Source organism: Castor canadensis, chromosome 13 (genome assembly GCF_047511655.1).
Source record: "Castor canadensis chromosome 13, mCasCan1.hap1v2, whole genome shotgun sequence".
Classification (NCBI taxonomy): Eukaryota; Metazoa; Chordata; class Mammalia; order Rodentia; family Castoridae; genus Castor; species Castor canadensis.
The window spans coordinates 10,076,208-10,090,377 of record NC_133398.1 but is presented as its reverse complement, the minus strand read 5'-3'; the positions used below and the strand labels follow the sequence as shown (position 1 = coordinate 10,090,377).

The 14,170-nt window shown below is 38.7% G+C and overlaps 1 protein-coding gene and 1 non-coding gene across 11 annotated transcripts in view; both read right to left on the bottom strand.

The window, feature by feature from the left end:
- The window catches only part of Mapkap1 (MAPK associated protein 1), a 236,359-nt gene that overhangs the window by 77,398 nt on the left and 144,791 nt on the right, over window positions 1-14,170 (bottom strand). The gene's annotated exons all lie outside the window — the stretch shown is intronic.
- LOC141415877 (U6 spliceosomal RNA) lies at window positions 2,948-3,053 on the bottom strand. Its single transcript, XR_012440829.1, has one exon. It is a non-coding gene; the product is annotated as a U6 spliceosomal RNA (small nuclear RNA).

Genomic DNA, 14,170 nt, shown 5'->3' with positions numbered 1-14,170 from the left:
CTTTCAACAGTGCTATGAAGAAGATACTATTTTCCCTCATAAATAAGGAAAATGAAGTTTAAACAGGCTAAGAAACTCATCACAGAGCTAGCAAAAGTAACAGGGGCAAGAGTAGAGATAAACAGATTCTTCTAGAACTCAGGTCTTTCTGTCACCATTAAAAACCACCCAGTGGCCTGTCATGTAGCTGGGCCTTATTTTACTGAAGAAGAGGCAAAACCAAGGAGCTCAGAGGAGGAGAATGATCTGATCCAGCAGCGATAAGGCCCACTCTATGCCAACAGAGGAGGCATGACCTGACCCACAGCAGCCACCCAATAGAGGAGAAAAGCACTGAGGGAACAACGGTGTGGCACTCAACAATCTCTTCAGCCCAAGGAAGGAACAACGGCTGCCTGCTGAAGCTTGGGCTCACTGGCAAAGGTGGCACCATTGCTACGCCCATACAGGCCTTAAGCTCTAGGCACAGTAGAGTCTTATTATTGGGTTTTCACTCTAAGTGCATGTGGGCCTTTTGGGATGTCTTCATTCTAGCCCACAAGCTTTCTATGACCTCGGCTCTACCTTTCCACAGAAGTTAGATGATAAAACTTAACCAGATTAGTAGATCAGTAAACTAATTTTTGTTCCAATTTAAAAAGAAAAAAGAATGTCAAAATGTATAGCTGTTTTGGGACTCTAATGTTGTGGAAAAGCAGCTGTTTTCATTTGTATTAGAGATATTAGTCATTCTTAGAATGGGGTGGAGTATTCGGCTAATAGCTTTGCTTTAACTTATGAAACTACAGGCCACAGAGACAAAATGTTGGCAAAATCACAATGTGATGGTTACACTTATATATAACATTTTTGTCTCAGAAAGTTTGGAAATGTTTATAATGGGCAGCAACTATTTAACAATGATGTTCTCCTAGAACATCATGACATGTAACCCAATGAAATGGATGGTAGCTTTTAGGAGAAAGGAAGTTTCCAAATAGAGAAAGTCTGTGACAGTAAGGGAAAGAGAAAATCATCTAAACTCTGGAATTTGAAAGTAAGCTATTTTCTTTTTACAAATTAAAAAATTACTTTCATCAAAGTAATCAATATCATATATTATATATATAATATATTTATTAATTTTTGGCAATACTGGGATTTGTACTCAGGTTCTCACACTTGCTAGGCAAGTGTTCTACCTACCACCTGAGTCACTCCATCAGCCCCACATACAGTATTAAAAGTAAATAATACTCTAAGGCCTATGATAAAAACTAATTCCCTGCCCTTTCCCTAAGTATCTCTTTATAGGCAATTAGTTTAAGGGTTTTTTTGGGCTGTTTTTTCTTTACATTCTTTATCCTATCCAGTGACTTAAAAATTATTATCCACATTAGATAGTATCTATAAACTCTGTACTCTCTCTCTCACATACACACACACACTCCTTCTGGAAAGTGAGTTTCCTGTACTTTTCTTCTTCTGTAACACAGTGTGAATAGTAACTTCCTCCTGCTGGATACCCCAAATGTCTGATTTTGGTGTACTTCTCTGGTTCCCCTGGGCAGCAAAACAGACCTTTTTTTTGGTGGTACTTGGGTTTGAATTCAAGGCCTTGCACTTGCTAAGCAGGTGCTATGCCACCACTTGAGCCAAGTCCCTAACCTTTTTTGCTTTGGTTATTTTTTGGATCAGCTCTAACATTTTTTTGGCAGGAGTTGGACTTGGACTTCAAGGCTTCTCTATGCCTCCTGCTTAGCTAGGATCACCGACGTGTACCACCATGTCTGGTCTGTTGTCTGAGATGGGGAGTGTCAATAACTTTTGTTCAGAATGGCCTGCAACCTCAATCCTACCGATTTCCACCTTCCAAGGAGCTGGGATTACAGGTACGATTCACTTGCCTGGCTTGCGACACCGATTTCAACTGATGTTCATTTGAAATTCAATTCTCTAAGAAAGTCTAATCTCTGATTACCTAAGTATAATGAATTGCTTTCTAAACAGAAAGTGGTGGCGTGGGATAGTAAGTAGAGAGGCTGGGAGTCATAGTTGGCTTCCACTACTTTTTAGTTGATTTATACAATGTTAACAGTCAGCAACTCTGGGCAGCAGTGGTTCTGGTCCACCAAAAAGGAATCCATGCCTGTCAAAAGGAGCTTTCACTTTACACAATTAATTTACTTAACTAGAGTCAACATCCTTTTCCCAAAGGAAAAGGAGGTTCTCATCCCTTTTTGTTGCAAGGCACTCACCAAGATTTGGCAAGATCAGTGTATTAGGAGCTCACTGTTGACAGGCCTCCAGTCTTTGCTGCAGGGTCCAGAAGCCGAGGGACTGTTCTCCCTTGCAGTTTTCAAGGCAGAGACAGGGCTATTTCTTTTAATGGCCACTGTTGATGCAGATGGAGTCCCTCATTGCTCAGGAGCCTGCCCAGCCTGTTACCTTGTCCACCTGACCCTGCAGCAGGGATGGATGTTGGAGGCCAAAGTAGGAGATGCATGGAAACAAGAGAAAAGACTGAGGAAATGCCTAATTCCAGGGCAAGAGAGACTTCTTTCAGCAGGGGAATTCACAAATCTGGGGACTCAGAAGGTCCTTTCTGTTGGAAAATGAAGGACTTACAAAAGCTACTAGTTAAACTCTCTACCGAATACGTCTTGTTGGTTTCATTTTTACTCCCATCTCCTGCACTAGAATGTGAATGAACTCTGAGAACAGGCAACTGCCATCCTTATCCACTGCCTCAAACATCATAGACTCCATAAATATTTACTGAATGTTAGTTTGCTTTCCAGCACCATACTTGTAAGATCTATGTGACCCTCGGGGCATTTTTTTTTTTTTATTTAAGAGTTAAATTGCACTTTATCTTAATTCACACTGTTCCATTATTTTTTTCAAAATCATCTAATAAATATTTATTACAAACTTAACCTCATTTTTTGCTATAAGGAACATTATAAAAAAAATGGAATGCTTCACGAATTTGCGTGTCATCCTTGCGCAGGGGCCATGCTAATCTTCTCTGTATCGTTCAATTTTAGTATATGTGCTGCTGAAGCAAGCACACACTGTTCCATTATTAAATGTAGTGTAGGGATAAGAAATAATAAAAGCAAGCTGCAGTTCTGCTATGATTTGATGTTTCTATGATTTACATGGTGACAGTCTCTGCGAAGACTGAGGAGTTCCCACAGGACACCTCAAATCTTCTGCAAAAACACTTGGGTTTTAATCACATCTCACCAACTTTCTATGTGAAAAACTGGTTCAATGAACAGTGGCATCCATATACCTTCTGAATGCTACACTATGATCAGTACCTAGAGAACCAAAGAAGTGGGTGCTGATCCCTCCCTTCCCACACCTACCTTCCTGAGTCATTCCAATGCCACTGGCCTGATTTTAAGTCAACTTTGTCTCTGGACATTATTGTCACTGTAAGGCAGGAAAAGAAAAACCCTCACTGACTAGCTATTTTTCTTCACGAACTTAAAGGAATTGCAGATACACAGCAGAAAGTACCACTATTTGCAACTGATTGAAAAAGAAAAAGGTTCTTTATGTAAAGTTGTAATTGCAGATGTGAAAAACTGCCCTGTAAATTGCTTATGGAGGAAAACGACTCTGGTATTAGGCCTCTGAAGCAATGGAACAGGAGTGAAGTGCCTCCAGTCCCTGGCTGCTCTTGGACTGGAGTAGGGTACCTCTTCTAAAATAGTAGTTTTTTATGGGAAATAGCTAATTGGCAGAGGAAGGGTTTTCCTTAGGGCTACCAACAGGATAAACACAGGAATGGTCTGTCTAAAGAAAGGGTCTTCTGCGTGTGCTGGGGAAAACCAAAACACTTCCTAGAGTCTGCAGAGATGTAAGGGGCAGACATAGCCCTCCAAGCTTCTTGTTTGTAATTCTATGATCACTCCCTCCAAAATCATATTGATGTAGTACATTTCCTCTTTTAAATGTTTGCTGAGAAGAAGCAACAGGCTCTGGGAGGTACTAAACTGTTAGAGTGAAAGCTTGCAAAAGTCACTTGTAAGTAAGTTTGTTACAGGCAATTAGTTTGCACAATTTATCTCCAGAATCTTGGGCACAGGAAATTAAATATACTGATATGAGCTATATGACAAATCAGCCTTAAGATCATTAATACATGTCTGTACGTATGAAAACTTGGGTTGATTTGGTTCCAAAGTCTTTTACTTTTCCATTGAGTCACACTGCCACCCCTAAATGAAGAAGGTGCACTTGGTCTTTCTAGGGACAAAAGTACACCCGCCTCCACTGTGCTGTGGGAGGAAGTAATGCTAGTGCTAAGTAGGATAACCTAGGGACATGTGGCTTTGAGCCCCAGGCCTCCCACTTATTACTGTGTGTCTGTGGCGAGTTTTGCAGCCTCTCCGAGCTTCAGTTCTCTCCTTCATAAAATGAAAACAACAACCACTTCAAATAGCTGTTTTAAGGATTAAAATACAATGGAAAAAAGATGTTTGCAGAGAATACTTTAAGTAAAGAGTAATAATTACATTGTAATTGTTTATGTGACTTAAAACTATAGGTTTTAATTTCCAAAACTGTGACCTCAAAGATGTTATTTAACATATTAGGTAGTGAAAAATTAAATATCTTACAAAAGATTAGTGTTTTCTATGCTACAAGGATATACACTTGCGATTTCAGAAATTCGTATTAATATGAAGTCTAAATTACTAGTTTTAATTTCTGTGAGTTCTTTTCTATTTTGTGAGCATTTTTATACTGCAGAAAAGTTGAGAAAACCCATGTATCCAACACTTACAGCTCACAATTGAAATTTTTTTACTACGACTACTTTACCACATTTTTATCCGTCAACTTTTTTAAAAATGCATTTTAAAACAAGGAACAGACAGACATCAGTACATTTGCCCTAAACCCTTTGGAGAACAAAGGATTGAGTATGATGTTTGTTTGCAAATGGCTAACTAGAGTTTGATGTTTAAGATACTCTTTTTACTTTCAGGTAAAATTTATATATGATGATATGCACAAATCTTACAAATGCTATTTGATAGCTCTGACAAATGCAAGTACCTTGTAATCCCAGTTCCTGTAAATGCTTATATGCTCTGCCAATATATAACTATTACCCCTACTCCAGAAGTTCTCTCATCAGCCTTTCATTTTAAGTGAGGAAGCTGTGAGGTAGTGAAAAATACATGGCAATCAAGAACCAAATTTCATCTGCATCACTCATTAGCAATACACATGCATGTGCACACACAGACACACTCACACCACTCACACTGTGTGTACATATGCGTATGTACCAATTTGTTCTCTATATATATCCTCAGTTTTCTCAACCATAAAAAAAGATAAAGCCCACCTCAAAAGTCTTTTAGAGGTTAAATACAAAAATATCTGCAATATAATAAATTTCCAGTAGATGAAATCTACTTTCTACTTCTATTTCCCTCACTTCCCAATCTAGGAATGCTACTCTCAAAAAGAAAATGGTAAGGACAAAAAAAAAAACCAAAAAAACCCAAAAATTCCAGTTAAATGAGAGATGAGGGAAAAAGGAATCTCTCTGCATAGGCAGTTCTCTCCCAATTTATCCACTTTGACTTCAGCTAATTAAACATCTGTCTCAACAGTCTCCTCAGCAAATTAGTCATCCCTACTTTGTGACACTGATTGTTGGTTGCAGCCTTTTCCCCACTTGCTACCATTCCCAGAAACTTCTAGGAGTTTACTCACCAGGCACATGGCAAGGAATGATGCAGGGTCCCCATTAACCCCCTACAGTTGCCCTTGGTGCCAGTGCTGTTCATAATGCTGCCAGGCGTGTCCTTAACATGCCTCCCCCAAAATAAACCTGCTAAGGGGTGATAACTTTTTGTCTACATTTCTGATTTCCAGATCATGATGCATTTTCTAAATGTTATGTGCATGTACCAAACTAAAACAAAGTATTTAATAAAAATCTCACCGAAAACCTATTTTATCAACTAATTTTGATGACATAGCAAGGAAATAACATAAGGTTTCAGATGCGGTGAACTGGATTCTGGTGAATTACCACACAGATCTTTCTGAACACATAAACAAAAGCTTTGTGGGTGACCAAAAGGCCAGAAGGAAAAAAGTGAAGTTGAGTGGCATGGAGTGTGCCGTTCTCTATATACTGGTGTGTGTACCTTCTGGGCAAGAAGAATGAGGTTGGGTAGGGGAAATGGGATTTTCAACTACAAAGCACACCTTTAAAATGATTTTCTAAAATGAGACCTTCTCTTAATCCCTTTCCCTACCAAAAGAGAAACTTTAGATGTATCTTTTAGAAAAATAAATGGCTAATAAACACATTTAAAAATATTTAGCTACACTAAATAGCCAGATATGCAAATTAAAATTAGATACTGTTAACCATCAGTTTGGCAAAAAATTAAAGATGGAGAACATCCAGTATTGGTAAGGAGGTAGAAAAAACAGAAAAGGTGTTCTCATATGCTCTGGGAGTGACAAAAAATGGGTAGAGACTCAATTTTGTTCTTTTTGGCACTACTAGGGTTTGAACTCAGGGCCTCACGCTTGCTAGGGAGGTGCTTTGCTGCTTGAGTCACTCCACCAGCCCTTGGTAGAAACTTCTTGAAGGAAATTTGTTTTTCTCAACATTTTAAATAAGCAAACCTTGACAAGCAATTTCATATTTAAAATCTAGCACAAATATGTAATGAATATGCATGAGATTTTTGCATTTTTTGTATACTGAAAATTTGTAAACGATCTAAAATTTTTCAATACAGAGCTAAGTTAAACTTAAGAAAAATAAAAATGCATAGTTATTCTAATATAGATTATATGACATATTGAATGAAAAAAGAAAATATAGAATCATATACATTGTGTGGTATTCACAACCAAAAAAAAAAAAAAACCCTTTTAACAAATACATTTTGTCTGAGTTGATCTGACAAATATATTTATTGACAGGCATCCTGGCAGATGTTGAGACTGTAAAGGATTAAAAAAATTAAAACAGGTCAGATGTGATGGTGTATGCCTGTAATCCTAGCTACTCAGGAGGCAGAAACTGGAAGGATCACTGTTTGAGGCCAAGCGACGCAATAACTTAACAAGACTCCACTTTAACAAATAACTGGCTTATTTGGTGCACACATGTAATACCAGCTATGTGGGAGGTATAGGTAGAAGGATCAAAATCTGAGGATGACCCTGGTAAAAAATGTAAGCCATATATGAAAAGTAACTAAAGGACTGGGTGCATGGCTCAAGTGGTAGAGCACCTGCCTAGTACGCATGAGGCCCTGAGTTCAAACTCTGGTACTGCCTCCCCCTAAAACACCCCCCAGAAATTAAAAACAAAGAAAAAACAAAAATCAGGGACCTTATAGCCTATATTCATACCTATATGTGAACTGAATAAAAAAAATTATACCAAAGAAAGTCAAAGGAGAACAGAGCAGATGACACTTTTTACTGCAAATATCTCAAAAATGTTTGAGTTTTTCAACAAATATTTAACTTTTAAAAGATCTTTTTCCAAGCCTATCTTTTACTACCATCTTCTTTTGAGATTAACCTCAGGAAATCTGGCTCTAGTTCCAAGCTATTCCAAGGCTTCCAAACTGTGCACTCAACTCCAGTATAAGAAACCAGATTTTGACCAAGGTGTCCACCCCACCCTTTCTCCAACAGAGCACCTTCCACACTTCTCTACAGCTGAGTTCAGGACTCTATCATCTGAACAGGTTCCTCAGAAGCTCTGCCACTCATGTTTTTTTGGCCTCTATTACCTTTGTACAATGCACATGGTGCATGAAAATCAATTCTGACTATATTGCTCTCATTTATATGCCCACACTCTGCCATCAAATAAAGTTAAAATTTAACGTACTTTATAAACATGACCTGGCCCCAAATGACCAACTTCAGTCTCATCATGCCTTACCCTCCCAACCCCTACTCCATAGTCTCATTATCCTGAGCTCCATCTGGTTTCCATAAAGTACCAAGCTCTCCTTTCTTTCCTTCAGTGTGAATTCTGGATCACATCCCTCTGCCACATTTCATTCCTCTTACAGACTTAGCCAGATTATCTGCTTAGTCTTTCCTGGCTCTCTGGCATTGGACCAGGGCTTCCCTTCCTCTATGCCCTGAACTTACTTCTGTTCACACAGGCATGGTATAATAACTGCTTGTTTATTTGCCTCTCTCCCTAACTGAATAGCAAGCTCCTTGAGGATCAGGACTATTTCTTGGTCTCTACAAAATTCCTAGGGCCTACATAATATCTGCTACATTCTAAGCCCCAATAAGGAAATGTGCCTCTTCCAGTTGAGTATACTTCTGGGCCTGGTCTGGTCAATCTGGCTCCTGCCTAGCTTCTGTAGCTTGCCCTCTGCCCTCTTCTTGCTTAGCAATTTGGAACTTCTATGTTCTACAGCTACATCTCAAAGTATGTCGTCTCCTCTGCCTGGAATGTTCTCATTTAGCTACCTAGCAAAGTTGATCAAGAGTTAACCTTCAAAAAATCATCAAAGAAATCACTGCAGCCAGGTGCCAGTGGCTCAAACCTATAATCCTAGCTACACAGGAGGCAGAGATCCTGTGATCAGGAGGATCACAGTTCGAAGCCAGCCCAGGCAAATAGTTTGAGAGACCCTACCTCGAAACAACCCATCATGAAAAAGGTCTAGGGGGGTGACTCAAGGTGTAGGCCCTGAGTTCTGCAAAAAGAAAAGAAATCACTATGGAGCATCTTTTCTCAGCCCCCTGCCCCACTCAGTAGTTTTAAATACTTCATTCCCTTATCTGGGCTGCTTTGGTAGCTTAGATGCTTCTGCTCATGGATCTACCAGGCTTTATTGCCTCTTTTTCTGTGTTCTCAGGACTGATATCGAGACTAACATTGGCTCAGAGGCAGCATTTGGTGATGACTGCTGAACCAAGTCATACAGAGCTTAAGATCACACAATGTTGTGATGAATCCTCACTTACCCTCTCCAATGTTAGTGCTGAGGCAAGTAAGTGAGGCCCAGAGAGGTTAAGTTCATGATTACATATTCAGTCACTATAGTTCCTTAATTCTAAGACAGAGGTTTCTTCATTTTTAAATCATTTCTAAAATTGGGATGTAGCTTATAGTCAGTATGTACATTTAAAGCAGCAGTGTTACTGAATCAGGATTGCTTAGCAGAAAAAGACTCTTTGCTTCCAAGCTGTGTGCGCCTCCCTTGCCACAACACAGTCCCTTGGCATGTAAGTCTTTTCCTTTCATTCTGCTTTTTCATTAATCTAATCCATGCTTGTGACTGCCCCAGATGAAGTGAATGAATAGATTTTGTAATGGAAAAGGAACTTCTGAAAGATTAGCGACTAGCAGGAAGAGTAAATGCTGGTCAAATGTAGTTTTGGAGAATGATATATTTCAAGTTTTTCTGATGTGGCAGTTGCGAGAGCTCTTAACACCTTTCTAAAATAATTGGGTCTCTGAAGTGGTTCCAAAAGATTTTTGCTTGACATAAATTCTCTAAATTTCCAGGCTTTCTGGATAAAATAGTTGACTGCAATGCCATCTTTAATGTGTTCTGCTCTATACTCGAGAAGATCCATCAGGAGCCTCAGAGTACTCTAGAAGAGGGATGCTCAGGTGAGATGAAACAACAAGATGAAGAGGCAGAGAAAGCAGGTGAGGAGAAATATTTAACTTGAAGCTTCTTGCCTGGGGCACTTCTGAGTTATACATTTAAACACCTTAGCAGCCCTAATTTACTATATCATTATCTCACAGGGTCACTGGATACTGAATATTGGGTCTTTATCTCTTTCTTACTTGGCTCCAGCTTGAATGGTATCAGTATGATTATTCTTTCATAAGGAGGCACAGTTGTCTGCAGAAATTACTCTTTGAAAAAAAAATTAAATAGTCTTATTTACCTTTTCTTCTTTGGGATTACCTACTACATTATAAGGAAATCACATGTTGGTGTCCCTGGTTTCTATAGAAGAAAGGGTACTGGGTTTCCTGTCTTTACAATTACACATGAAGAAGGACTCTGTTCAGTTCTACAGCTGGAAGAGTCTTGAGCTTACCTGAGCCTATAGAGAGCATTTCAGGTTCAAAAAGTGTTAAAAACTCAACTCCATTACAACACATATAGGGTTCCCTTTCTAACAGTGCAGTTCAGGCCAGGTGTATGTTCCTTTAAGAAAGCTAGACATAAAACATTAAAACTGACAGCAATACAGACAAACAGTGCAATTACAAAAAGAATCTGCAGCTTTATATTCAGACTCACCACAGGGTTCCTTTAAATGCTGCTCTTCCCTAGTGCATGTAGATCTCACAATCAATGAACATTTCTGTTTACAGAATTTTAAATTTGTTCTCCCATTAGGGTTCTAATAAGCAACATGGTACAAATAAAAAGAGTATGGGCTTTGAGGTCAAAAAAACCTGGGCTCCAATTTAGATTCACCATTTACTTGTTGTGGAAATCTGGGTCTGGGTAACTAACCTCTCAGAGATGAGGATAGGGAGGCTCAGAAGTACCTGGTTACACACATAGTAACCACAGTTCCTCCATTCGAAAATAGGCCTTTTTCTGTTCTCTTTTTAACCTTTCTCAAGTCTCACATATAAAATAAGTATAATGAACTTATTTTTCAGGTATGTTGTGTTGCTTAAATGAGATAATATTGCTAAGCACACAAAGGCACTCAGTATATCAGCTCTTACACCCTTGGAATAGATCTTGCTTTTTGGAAAGACCAAGTCTTCTCCTGACACATATCCAGAAATCCCCCTTAAAACTTTTTTTTTTGCAGTACTTGGGATTGAATTCAGGGTCTTGGGGTTGATAGGCAAGCACCTTACCACTTGAGCTATGCTTCCAGCCCATTTGTTTATTATTATTACTACATATTTATTTATTCCTTTTATTTAACACAGAGTTTCATTAACTTTGCCAGGGCTGGCCTCACACTTTGGTCCTTTTGCCTCCACTCCAGAGTAGCTGAGATTACTGGTGTGTGCCACCATACCCAGCTAAAATACTCTTGATAAATAATGAATTCATTTGTATACAACTTTCTAGGTCTAGCTGGCTTGAAAGTAAGGCCTTCCATGTGTGATACTGCAGACCCTGTCACAGCCAGTCTGCACCAGCAGGTCCACATTAGGTCACAGGCTCTCAACTCTTCCTCTTCTCCTTTGTCCAGGCCTCTGCCTGATCTCTGCTGGTCAGAGTGTAACCATCAACTCTGAACTTCTTCCCCAATTTCTTACCAGTTCTTTCCTTTCTTTGGCTTGATATTTTTTCTGTCCCATTTCCTCTTTGAACCTCAGTAGTTAGAAGTTTGGATTTTACTTTGAATACAAATGGAAGTCATTGAAGGGTTTGGAGTAGATATGATCTGATTTATAATTTACAAGATCTCTGGTTGGGGGCAATGGACTGGAGGGGACTAAGAACAGAGGCAGGAAAACCAGCCAGTGTGCTATTTCACCAGTCCAGATGAAAAGTCACAGTGATTTTCACCCATCCAATGGAGATAGGAAAGACTGCATTATTCTTTCAGGATATACTCTAGAGGTACAAATGAAGTGTCTTACTAATGGTTAGGACATGGGAAGACAGTACAGGGAAAAATTCAAGCCTGATGACTGGATATGTGGCTCCATGACTGGGTGGATGATGGTACCATTTATTGGACTGGGCACCTGTTGTGGAAGCTAAATAAATTAAACTGAAAAATAATCTGAAATGTACTTTTTGTATTAAAATATGATAAACCACTGCTTTAAATGACAGTGCTCACTCCTCTACTCTTCAAAGACTCAGGGAGGAAATCTCTGAGCATCCTCCCTATATGATGCAGTCAACTCCCCTGCCTGCTATTCATTTTCATTCATTCTCTCTCTCTCTGTGTCTCAGTCCCTTATGTTTACCTTCCTTCTAGAGCATAAGGTCCTCCTCAGCAAGGGCTTTATTGATGTTCAGCACTGTTATACCCAACACAGGTGTAATGAAGACTGCACAGTTATAAATATACTATGGAATAATACACAGATTTTATATTGATTTTAATGGATGACCTAAAAATCCAATGATGCATCATTGGGGGTTTCTCAGACCAGAACCTCATGCCTTATGACTGATGCTTCTTGCAGCCCCCACTATCCTTTAGGGAACACTGATGACATTCTAGGAGTTTTGTGAAAACATACAAACTAGCAAGCAATAAGGCACCCTGTGACTCTTAAGTAAGGTGTCAAAAGGGAGTTCATTTCACAGAGCTAATACTTTCAAGTTCTACGTGAAATTTTATGAGAGAAGTATGAATTAATGTTATAAGGCCTATTAACAATGTTGTAAGAACTTTTAAAAAGGATCTTCAAACTAATAAAAATTTGTTTTTCACATCAAAAAGCAAGAACAGATGAGGGTGAGGAAAAGTTAGTATGCTTCTGTTCAATCTTTCAGTGGGCAACATAAAAACACTTCCATTTCATAATGAGAATGAATACTGAATTAGAGCTATGTAGAAGTCTATCCTGCTTGGTAAATCCCATTGTGAAGCTTTTCTCTTTTGTAGATTAAGAAGCATCTATATTTCTGTGTTGGTGTGAAAACTGAAATTGATCTGCCCCTATTTCTCAACATTAGCTATCATCCCCAACATTACGCTTCAGGACACTGGTGAAGGCTGCTGGGTAACAGCGTATTTAAAAACAAACAAGCAAAGCACTAAGAAGCTCAGGTCGCTGATCAGGAGGGCGGCCTTGACAGAGAGAGAGGTTGATGACTGAGCCTTTATTCACTACACAACAGGCTAGTATAGCGTACTGTCTGAATCCAGAGACCTGACAGGCTATCTTCACTGTGTCAAAAACATACCCGCCCAACCTTTTAAAATTAGTAAAAAGACTTCATCTAATTCTTCTAAAAACCAGATTCTCCATTTACTATTTTCTTCAGCAGTGCGGACTTTCTCCCAAGGCAAGTAGATTCCAAATGTCAAGTGGGTCAGTAATAAAATGAAAAATTAGAGAGAAACTTTAAAAGAGACATTTAAAAATAGACTTTAAGAAACGGGCATTAGCAGAGAACTGACTAGAACACACTGTGAAAAGAATACTATAGTTAAGTATATGAATATTAATAGGAAAAAACCCTGCAGTGTTCATAAATAGTTATGACTTGATGAAATAATTACAAACAATGCAAGTTAAAATTTTAGATTAGTTACAGTGATATTCTATCTAAAAAGCAAAAATACTTTGAAACCCTGAAGGTGTCTATTGACAAAGCTATTTACTTAAAGAACTGCTGCTCAAGCATCTACTATTTTCTGATTTTTTTTTTTTAAACAAATAAAAACTGAGAAGCAAGTGCTAGAGGAAAGGACAACAGAGTGTTCAATGATTAGGACTGCCATTAAACCCACACCTTGATTTGATAATGAAAGTTCAAATTCTACATTTACAGTCATTATTAAATGAAGAGCTGTGTGGACAGTCTGGGGAAAAAAAAAAAAAAAAAAAAGAAGAGGTTAAAGCTAGGTGCCGGTGGCTCAAACCTGTAATCCTAGCTACTTGGAAGGCTGAGATCCATTGGCAAGATTGAGATTCAAGGCTAGCCTGGGCAAATAGTTTGCTAAACTCTATCTCCAAAAAATAACCAGACCAAAATGGACTGGAGGTATGGCTCAAGTGGTAGAGCACCTGCTTTGCAAGTGTGAAACCCTGAGCTCAAACTCCACACCCACCAAAAGAAAAAAGGAAAAAAAAAAAAGAACTTAAAGGTTTGTAAGATCAGAAGTACACTGCTAGCCTATCAAAGGGTTTCTGAAAATCTTGGTTCTTATATAACCAACCTCTAACAAATAAAAATGGACAAGTGGGGTTCTGCACTCAATCAGGTAAAAACTGAGCACTCTAACCCTGTCCTGAACAAGGGGCATAACAGACACCTTCTTGCAAAGACTGTAGTAGAAGCTTACAGGATGAGTGTGTCTAACCTGGCATTGCATCCCAATGCTAGGTTATGACTAAATTCCTATGCCATAAGGGCCAAGTGATAAGTATCTTATAGCTAACTATGAGCACCAACAGCTTTTTTTAAAATTTAAATTAAATGTATGAGTGTTTACCTTTATGACAAAGATTTTCCTCTTT